This window comes from Nematolebias whitei, chromosome 11, assembly GCF_014905685.2.
Source record: "Nematolebias whitei isolate Nwh7 chromosome 11, NemWhi1, whole genome shotgun sequence".
NCBI classification, from domain to species: Eukaryota; Metazoa; Chordata; class Actinopteri; order Cyprinodontiformes; family Rivulidae; genus Nematolebias; species Nematolebias whitei.
The window spans coordinates 3,580,323-3,590,707 of record NC_056508.1 but is presented as its reverse complement, the minus strand read 5'-3'; positions in this window follow the sequence as shown (position 1 = coordinate 3,590,707).

The window sequence follows — 10,385 nt, the reverse complement described above, 5'->3', positions numbered from 1 at the left end:
TTTTTTTGTTGATAAAAGTTAATCTCAGCAGATGTTTCACTTCAGGGTCGTTGAACCACAAGCTCTCATTAAGACGATCCATCCATTTCGTGGGAAATAAGTTCACATTGAAAGTGGCCAACACTTTGACAAAGCTGAGTTGAACCCCTGTAAAATAAAGTCTGTTTGTTCCCAAGGGAATAAATGCATCTTATTTTAACAGTTTAAAACACAAAACACATGAAAGATATCTGGTTAAGTTGAGGTGGTGTTCCCCGACAAAGGTAAAGCATTACCATCACACCTCCAATATAAGAGTTTCTGTATATTAGCTGCCCAGTAGTATTTCCTGAAGTTGGGAAGAGCTAAACCACCCTCACATTTAGGGGACTGCAAAACAGATTTGCAAAGTCTGTCAGGTTTTTTTGAGCCATAAAAACTAAGATGTTTTTTTTTCCAATTTATAAAAAAAAAAAAATGTCTTTGTAATCAGTATAGGGATATGCTGAAATACATACAGAAATTTGGGGAAAATAACAATTTTAACCAGGTTCACCCATCCTACCAGAGATAATGGTAATAAAGAACACCTGTCAAGGTCTTTCTCCATGCTCTCTAATAACGGCAAAAAATTCTCATTCATCGTGTTACTCATAGAAGAACATATAAAGATTCCTAAATAACGAAACCCTGTATTTGCCCATTGAAAAGGTGAAATTGAGCCCGGGAGGTTTCTAGCCAGAGAATTTATGGGAAATAACTGACTTTTCTGGTAATTGAGCTTATAACCTGAGAGTTTACTATATTGTTATAGGATATCAAACACTGGGAATGATGCATGAGGATCAGAAATGTATAAAAGCAAGTTGTCCACGTAAAGAGACACCTTATGGGTTACACCTGATTTTAGAATAGTCAAGTCAAGTCATATTTATTTATAGAGCACAATTTAAAACAGATAGACTGTTATTAAAGTGCTTAACACTAAGGGTAACACTGAGAAATAAAAAGCAGTAAGAATATACCTTAAAAAATTAAAACAACAGCATTAAAATGAAGACATGGAACAAGATATACTAAATACACTCACACAGTATGAAACGCCAGAGAGAACAGATATGTTTTTAGCAGGGATTTGAACACAGGAAGGGAGGTGGCATGCCTAATGTTGGGGGGTAGGTTGTTCCACAGTTTGGGACCAATGACTGAAAACGCCCGATCTCCTCGGAGCTTCAGTCGTGTTTTTGGAACAACCAAAAGCAGCTGATCGGATGATCTCAGAGCCCGAGAGGGAACATATGGTTCCAGTAGCTCAGAGAGGTAGATGGGTGCGAGGCCATTTAGGCACTTATAGGTCAGGAGGAGAATTTTGAAATCAATCCTAGTTCTCACAGGAAGCCAGTGTAGGGAGGACAGAACTGGTGTAATATGCTCATACCTCGGTGTACCGGTTAAGAGCCAAGCTGCAGCATTCTGGACGAGCTGTAGCCGTGAGATAGAGGCCTGGCTGACCCCAGCATACAGTGAATTACAATAGTCCAGGCGGGTTGTGATGAATGCATGGACTAGTGTCTCAAGGTCGGGTCTAGACAGCACTGGCTTGAGCTTAGCTACCTGCCGCAGTTGGAAGAAGCTTCTCTGCAGAACCGAACTGATCTGTTTGTCGAACTTAAAATCCGAGTCAAAAACCACTCCAAGGTTTTTAACAGAGTGCTTCAGATAAGGCTGAAGGGAGTCCAGGTTCACAGGATAAGAGGCGGCAGCTGAGCTAGGGCTAAAGACAATGACTTCAGTCTTCTGGTAGTTAAAACTTAGAAAATTTGAAGCCATCCATGTCTTAATGTCATCCAGTCATTTGAGGAGAGGGTGGACGGAACAAGCACTGGCTGGTTTCAGTGGCAGGTAGATCTGACAGTCATCGGCGTAGCAATGGAATGGAATACCATGTTTTCTTAGGATCGACCCCAGCAGAAGCAGATAGAGTGAAAATAGAAGGGGTCCTTGAATCGAGCCCTGCGGGACACCACAGGAAAGAGGCATTGAAGTCGATAGATTTTTACCCACCTTCACACAAAAACTCCTGTCAGAGAGGTATGAGCGGAACCAGTCTAATGTAGCACCTGTAATCCCAACCCAGTGTTCAAGCCGAGAGATGAGGATACTGTGGTCAACAGTATCGAAAGCGGCAGTAAGATCGAGGAGTACAAGAGCCACAAAATGGCCAGAATCATTTGCTGTTAAAATGTCATTACAAACCCTAACCAAAGCTGTTTCGGTGCTGTGGAGCTGCTTGAAACCAGACTGAAAGACCTCAAAGATTTTGTTCTCAGTTAAAAACTGATTTAACTGAGTAAAAACTACTTTTTCCAAGATTTTGGACAGAAAGGGGAGTTTTGAGATTGGCCTGTAATTTGAGCAGGCTGAAAGGTCAAGACCAGGTTTCTTAATTAACGGTGTGACTACTGCATGTTTGAACACCTCTGGGACCACGCTTGTAGCAATACTACTGTTTAGTATTGTTAGAACAGCAGGCCCAATCGCTGGTAGAACCTGTTTGAACAATGCTGCTGGGATGGGGTCCAATGGTGATCCTGATGGCTTCATGTGACCAGCAACTTTGTTTAACAATGGGAGTGTGATTGGTTTGAATTGCCTGAAAGTAGCAGAACACGAAACAAAAGCTGATGGGTCGACTAAGGAGCGGGGGATGGAGGCCCTGATCAACTCCACTTTGTTAACAAAGAATTTAGTGAAGTCATTGCAGGTGTCAACAGAGGCCTCCATACATGAATACGAAGGGACATTTAGAATGGAATTTACTGTTGTGAATAGGGCGCGGGGGTTGTGTCTATTTGAGTTGATGAGTTGGGAGAAATATTTGTTTTTTTTTCAGATTTGACAGTGTTCTGGTAATTTTTTAAACAGGTTTTGAGCAAAATGAAGGAAACCTGGAGATGGTCCTTTTTCCACTTGCGCTCAGCTCTCCTGCACAGGTGTCTCGCTGCCCTGGTGGTCTCATTCATCCATGGGTACTGGGCTCTCCTTGGTTTCCTGACTTTTAGTGGGGCCACCAGATCCAAGATCTTAGTGCAGGTCACATTGTGGTTACTAAGCAGCTCCTGAGCACCGACACAGGCAGAGGTTTCAGGTGTTGTAGCAGCAGTGGTAATAAAGGCAGAGGAAAAACGAGCAGCAGTTGAAGGGTTAAATGTACGACAGGTCCTGGGTGGAGCAGGAGATTTAGAGACACAAGCAAGAGGTATTACAAATGAGATTGGTTTGTGATCAGACATGACAGCATCCCCAATTTCCAGATTTAGCACAGAGACACCACAAGACAGAACAATATCAAGAGTGTGACCCTGATGGTGTGTGGGGCCGACAACATTTTGCACCAGGTTTAAAGAGTGGATCAGATCTAAAAAGTCCTGAACCAAAGGCTTTTCAGGGCAACAGACGTGCACATTGAAGTCCCCTAGAATCAGCACACGGTCGTATTTTAACAGTATTGCAGTGAGAAAGACAGACAGTTCACTGATGAAGCCTGTGGAGGATTTGGGCAGTCGATAAAGCACCGCAATCAACATGGGGTTGGAGCGGCCCAGTTCAAAATGCAGCAGTTCAAAGGTCTGAAAAGATGGTGTCTGTAACAGTCTGCATTTCTAGATTTTCTTAAAAACAGCCAACACTCCTCCACCTCTTCCAGATGACCTCGGGCAATTAAGAAAAGTACAATCAGCAGGCACCAGTTCAGAAAACACACTTGACTCACGCGGAGGAAGCCAAGTCTCCGTCAGAAACATGAAGTCCAGATTATTTGTGCAGAAAAAGTCGTTCATGATGAAGGTTTTGTTTGTTAAAGACCTCACATTGAGGAGAGCAAACCTTGTTGGGTCAGCAGCTGAGGGAGAAGTTGAGGGGGGGGGGGGGCGCAGATCAGCGGTTTCGGTTTGTTTACGTCGGGTCCTCGCCTCCTCCGGCCGGAGAAAGTGCAGCCGGGACAAACAGCCGGAATCCAGGAGCCGCCGGACACAGCAGGGTCGTTGGTACGATCAGATGGGGCAGCAGATGGTACAGCTGTTGGACCCGGGTTGGTTTCGGTTTGCTGGATACGGTTGGAAACACAGCAGCTGGGCGCGCGCTCGCTGCACGCCTCCGACCCGATGTTCTGCAGCAGGCAGGACTCCGCGAAGCATCCAGGTGGAGAAACCTCATTCCGGTGGACAGCTGTAGCTGAGGAACGAGCAAGGCTAGCTTTGAGCCTCACGAGGCGGCCAGCACATCTCCCACGGCGACGAGAGCGATGTTTTCGTGCAGGCATGAATGCCGCGCGCTGGAGATACCCAGGTACGTTCCCAAGCAGCAGAGGTGGGGGCCCAGAACCCCGATCAAAATGTTCATGAATACCCTTAAACCCCTCCTCGGCCCGCAGCCAGATGGCAAGAGGCTCTATTGTGATAGCAAATAACAGGGGAGACAGGAGGCATCCCTGACTAGTGCCTCTTTCAAGAAGAAAGGGTGAAGACACCATATTTATTTTATTTTAATTGAGACCATCAGTGAGGAGTACATTAGCTTAACTCAAAGGATAAAATCATTATTAAAGCCAAATCTAGCCATTACTTTAGATAAAAAACCTAATTTGACCCAGTTGCATGCCTTCTTGGTGTCGAGAGTTAGGATTTTTGGTGATAAGCTACCTGGCATATGGATAATATTAAGAAGATATCTGGTGTTGTGGAATGATTGTCACCCAGTCATGAAGCCTGTCTGATCTAATGAGATAATGAGAGGGAGAACTCGTTGGAGATGGGTCACAAGAACTTTAGATAAAATTTTCCAATCCACATTTGGGAGGGAAATGGGTCTATAGCTGCTCCACAATGAGGGGGCTTTATCACTCTTAAGAATCAGATATTGTAGCCTCTGATAAAGTATTGGGCAGACGGTGGATTGTGAAGGCCTCATTATACATATCTGTCAAAACTGGCACCAGAAAATCCATATTGGCCTTATAATATTCTGTGGAAAAACCATCAGGGCCAGGGAATTTGCCCAGATTTAAGGACTTGATGGTTTCTCGCACCTCCATTACAGTGATTGGTCCACCTAGACCCCTCATCGATTCACTATCTAACCGTGGAAAGTTGATGCCATCGAGTATCTTATGAGAAAAGGGAGGAGATATGGAAGTATACAATTCTGAATAAATGATGCAAATCTGTGCTTGCTCAGGATGGGAGACTGTAACGAAGCCAAGATTCAACTTGTCTGCTGGATTCCTTAGATAGAGAACTTTACTAATTAGCTTTTATGTGAATGTTCCTGTAAAGTGCCCTGAGACAACTTTGTTGTGATTTGGCGCTATATAAATAAACTGAATTGAATTGAAATATTTCATTTATCTCGCCGGGATCAGAAAGAATCTCCCCTGTAGCCGATCTGATGAATGGGATTAATTAGAAGTTACCTTGGCTCTCGCTTGGAAAGCAAGAAGCTTTCCAGCTTTGTCGCCCGATTCAAAAAAACGTGGCCTTCTCTTGGTTAAATGAAGTAACGCTGCCATAGAGGTACTCCAATTGAAATCGGTTTGGAGTTTAATATGTTCACTGTAAAGGCCAGGATCTGGGTTAGCTGCATATCTAGAATCAACTTCTTTAATCTGGTTCAGCAAGTCATTGGTGTGATGTAACTTTTTTGTCAAATTAAAAATAAAGCTAGTTAGAATCAGAATCAGAATAAACTTTATTGGCATTGCACCGAGATACAACGCGAATATGTACGTACAGTCGTCCGAAGATGGGCGGAGTGCACGAAGCTGCGGCTATAAATAATTAGCGCGGCCTTCTTATTCTTATTCAGAATAATGTTTTGCTTAGATAAGAAAAGGAAAGAAAACATGAGGAGAGACGGTATAAAAAAAGATCTCTCACACTGTGTCCTAGACAGGGCACAATTTGAGGCATCAAAAAAACCTACCACAGCAAAGCAACATAAACAGACGTTATACATGAACATATAGGCCAGTGAAGACATTGAATTTTTAAGGGAAAGTCGTAGCATAGTCCAGAGCCCCCCCTCAGCCATTGTCCAGATAAGAGGTGACGTTCATCTTCAGCTCAGTTGAGGTTCTGTTACATGTCCACGGCCTTGGGGAAGGGAGGGGTGAGGAAACAGTCAAAGCATCTTTGTTGGTTTAAAACATTCCAGGAGGAGTTGAGATAAGTCCGGCATCAAGGCCACAGTTTGGGTCAGGCAGAACTCGTAATTGTTGTTTCTGCCTTTAAAGTCTCGCTGGTACATATTCTCTGATGGAAACTCCAAAACAGCCGAATTGATCCTTTACTCCAAAAGTCGAGCTCACAGCTTCTCCAGATTATTCCCACCATTCATGAGTGCTGCCAGGAAGATCACAGTCCTGATAACAGCTGCTCCAATTCCCTGTCACAGCTCCACATTCAGTCCGACCACTGTCAAGCTTCAACACCTCCACACGTATTTGTAGACAACCAGATTTCACCAACCCAAACAGTAGAATCTAGTTGTCATCATGAATCCAATTTGTTTCCTTTGAGGTCAGAGGGTCCTCCTTACCCTGACACACTTTTGAGGCTCTCCAAAGAGTACTTCTTAAAATATCAGGTGATTCATTAAGATCACATAAGAGTGAAAGCTGATTCTTTAAAAAAAATTGTATTCGTCCTCTGCAAGAAATATAGAATTAAATCTCCAAAGTTTAAAATCACTGTCACGGGGTTGACAAATCAGTTCTAAGTCTAAGGAGGTTGGTGCATGGTTGGATATAACTATAAATGGTAAATGGACTGTACTTATATAGCGCCTTTCTATCTTATTTCAAGATACTCAAAGCGCTTTACACTACAATCTGTGTCCTCATTTACCCATTCATACAGCAGCACTCTACTAGATCTCTACAAAGCTAATTGAACAAATCATTCTAAAGAGACTAATCAGTGCTTTATCACATTCAAACACCGATGGGACACACATCAGAGGCAACGAGGGGTTCAGTGTCTTGCCCAGGGATACTTCGGCATGTGACTGCTGGTGGATTCGAACCCCCAACTCTCGCATTGGAGGACGGCTGCTCTAACCACTCAGCCACAGCCGCCCCCTATAGTATGGTAATCGCAGGCTTTTATTTTAGGAAGCAGTTGGATATCAATAAGGAATTAAAGCTGAAAGCAGCATTGGAGGCCCTCGCAGCAAAGTGCCGCTCCAGCCTTAGGGTGACCGCGGGGGCTCCAGCAAGTCCACCCAGTCGCCATCACAAACACTCTCATGCCAATCCCCCATGCGTTCACCACAGAGTGCATTTCCCAAATCTTCGACATCGCCTTCCGTCCATGTCGTTACTTGTCCAGCTGCAGGTCTTACAATATCAATGTGTCTAGATGTGGTCACTGATTATGCACAAAAGTTCTGGTTCAGATTGGATGATGAATCACTGTGATACAAGTGTTGGAATAATGTAGGGGGCACACTTGGGTCAAATGTTAAACAACAATACCAGTGTGTTTAGAAGTGCTCACTAATGACGTACCCAACATCTGGCATAGATTGGATGATATATCACTGAGATATAACTGACTAAATAATCTAGGGGGTGCACTTGAGTCATATGTTAAACCACAATATCAATGTGTCTAGACGTGCTCACTGATTATGCATAAAAAATCTGGTTCCGATCGAAGGATGTACAGTGCCTTGTGAAAGTATTCGGCCCCCTTGAACTTTTCAAACTTTTGCCACATTTCAGGCTTCAACCATAAAGATATAAAATTTTAATGTTTTGTGAAGAATCAACAACAAGTGGGACACAATCGTGAAGTGGAATGAAATTTATTGGATGTGTCAAACTTTTTTAACAAATAAAAAACTGAAAAGTGGGACGTGTAACATTATTGGGCCCCCTTGCGTTAATACTGTGTAGCTCCGCCTCTTGCTGCAGTTCCAGCTGCAAGTCTCTTGGGGTTTGTCTCTGTCAGTTTTGAACATGGAGACACTGAAGTTCTGCCCATTCTTCCTGCAGAACAGCTGGAGCTCAGTGAGGTTGGATGGAGAGCGTTTGTGAACAGCAGTCTTCAGCTCTTTCCACAGATTCTCGATTGGATTCAGGTCTGGACTTTGACTTGGCCATTCCAACACCTGGATATGTTTATTTGTGAACCATTCCATTGTAGATTTGTCTTTATGTTTTGGATCATTGTCTTGTTGGAAGATAAATCTCCGTCCCAGTCTCAGGTCTCTTGCAGACTCAAACAGGTTTTCTTCCAGAATGGACCTGGATTTGGCCCCATCCATCTTCCCATCAATTCTGACCATCTTCCATGTCCCTGCTGACGAAAAGCAGGCCCAAACCATGATGCTGCCACCACCATGTTTGACAGTGGGGATGGTGTGTTCAGGGTGATGAGCTGTGTTGCTTTTACTCCAAACATATCGTTTTGCATTGTGGCCAAACAGTTGGATTTTGGTTTCATGTGACCAGAGCACCTTCTTCCACATGTTTGGTGTCTCCCAGGTGACAAACTTTAAACACTTTTTATGGATATCTTTGAGAAATGGCTTTCTTCTTGCCACTCTTCCATAAAGGCCAGATTTGTGCAGTGTACGACTGATTGTTGTCCTATGGACAGACTCTCCCACCTCAGCTGTAGGTCTCTGCAGTTCATCCAGAGTGATCATGGACCTCTTGGCTGCATCTCTGATCAGTCTTCTCCTTGTTCCAGATGAAAGTTTAGAGGGACGGCCGGGTCTTGGTAGATTTGCAGTGGTCTCATACTCCTTCCATTTCAAGATGATTGCTTGCACAGTGCTCCTTGGGATGTTTAAAGCTTGGGAAATCTTTTTGTATCCAAATCCAGCTTTAAACTTCTCCACAACAGTATCTCGGACCTGCCTGGTGTGTTCCTTGGTCTTCATGATGCTCTCTGGTCTTTGAACAGAACCCTGAGACTATCACAGAGCAGGTGCATTTATACAGAGACTTGATTACACACAGGTGGATTCTATTTATCATCATCGGTCATTTGGGACAACATTGGATCATTCATAGATCCTCACTGAACTTCTGGACTGAGTTTGCTGCTCTGAAAGTAAAGGGGCCCAATAATATTGCACGCCCCACTTTTCAGTTTTTTATTCGTTAAAAAAGTTTGATACATCCAATAAATTTCATTCCATTTCACGATTGTGTCCCACTTGTTGTTGATTCTTCACAAAACATTAAAATTTTATATCTTTATGTTTGAAGCCTGAAATGTGGCAAAAGTTTGAAAAGTTCAAGGGGGCCGAATACTTTCACAAGGCACTGTATCACTGAGATATAACTGTTGGAATAATGTAGGTGGCACTGTGGAGGCTATTGGCCACTTATCATGGATATCTGTTCAAGGGGTGGATAATGATCAATCATAGTGATTTTCGTGCACCTCGGCTGAAAACTATGCAATTTAGAGTCAAACGTATTGCAACGGCGTCACTTCTTAATTCTCCACGTCGCCACGCCCACACCCTCCAGCTAAAACGGTTTGCGCTTTAAATCAAGTCAGACCATATTATCTGTCTTCTAACATGGGATCATCCTGATTAGGTCAATGGTGTCAAAGAGGAGCATTCAAATTTAAAATAATAATAATAAACTTTATTTCTATAGCACCTTCCAACAACGCCTTGCATTGACCAAGGTGCTTTACAAGACAAAACAAGATTAAAAACAGGACACAATAAATCAGTGCAAATTAAAAACACAGCCAGAATAAAAGAAGGTAAAAGAGATAAAATAAATAAATAAATACTAAATACTAAACTACTAATAGTTAAACATTAAAAGCCCTTTTAAATAAGTATGTTTTCAGTTTGGCTTTGAACAGAACCAGATCAGAGATGGCACGCAGCTCATAGGGAAGAGTATTCCAGGCTGTTGGGCCTGCAACAGAAAAGGACCGGTCCCCCCATTGTTTGCACCTTGAGCGTGGTACCACCAGCAGATTTTGACCAGCAGACCGTAAAGCTCTGCTGGGCTGGTGGACTTTCAAAAGTTCTGAAATATAAGGTGGTGCAAGGCCATTCAAAGCTTTAAAAACAAACAGCAGCAGCTTGAACTGTGTCCTAAACTGAACCGGGAGCCAGTGTAAAGAAGAAAGGACAGGAGTGATGTGTTCATATTTATGTGTGTTAGTCAACAAGCGAGCAGCAGAGTTTTGTACAAGCTGTAAACGGGAGATAGAAGATTGATTAATACCCACATATAAGGCGTTACAGTAATCAAGCCTAGAGCTCACAAAGGCATGGATGGCCTTCTCCAGATCACTACGGCTAAGGAGTGATTTTACTTTGGAAAGCAGACGGAGCTGAAAGAAGCTGGTTTTCACAACAGAACT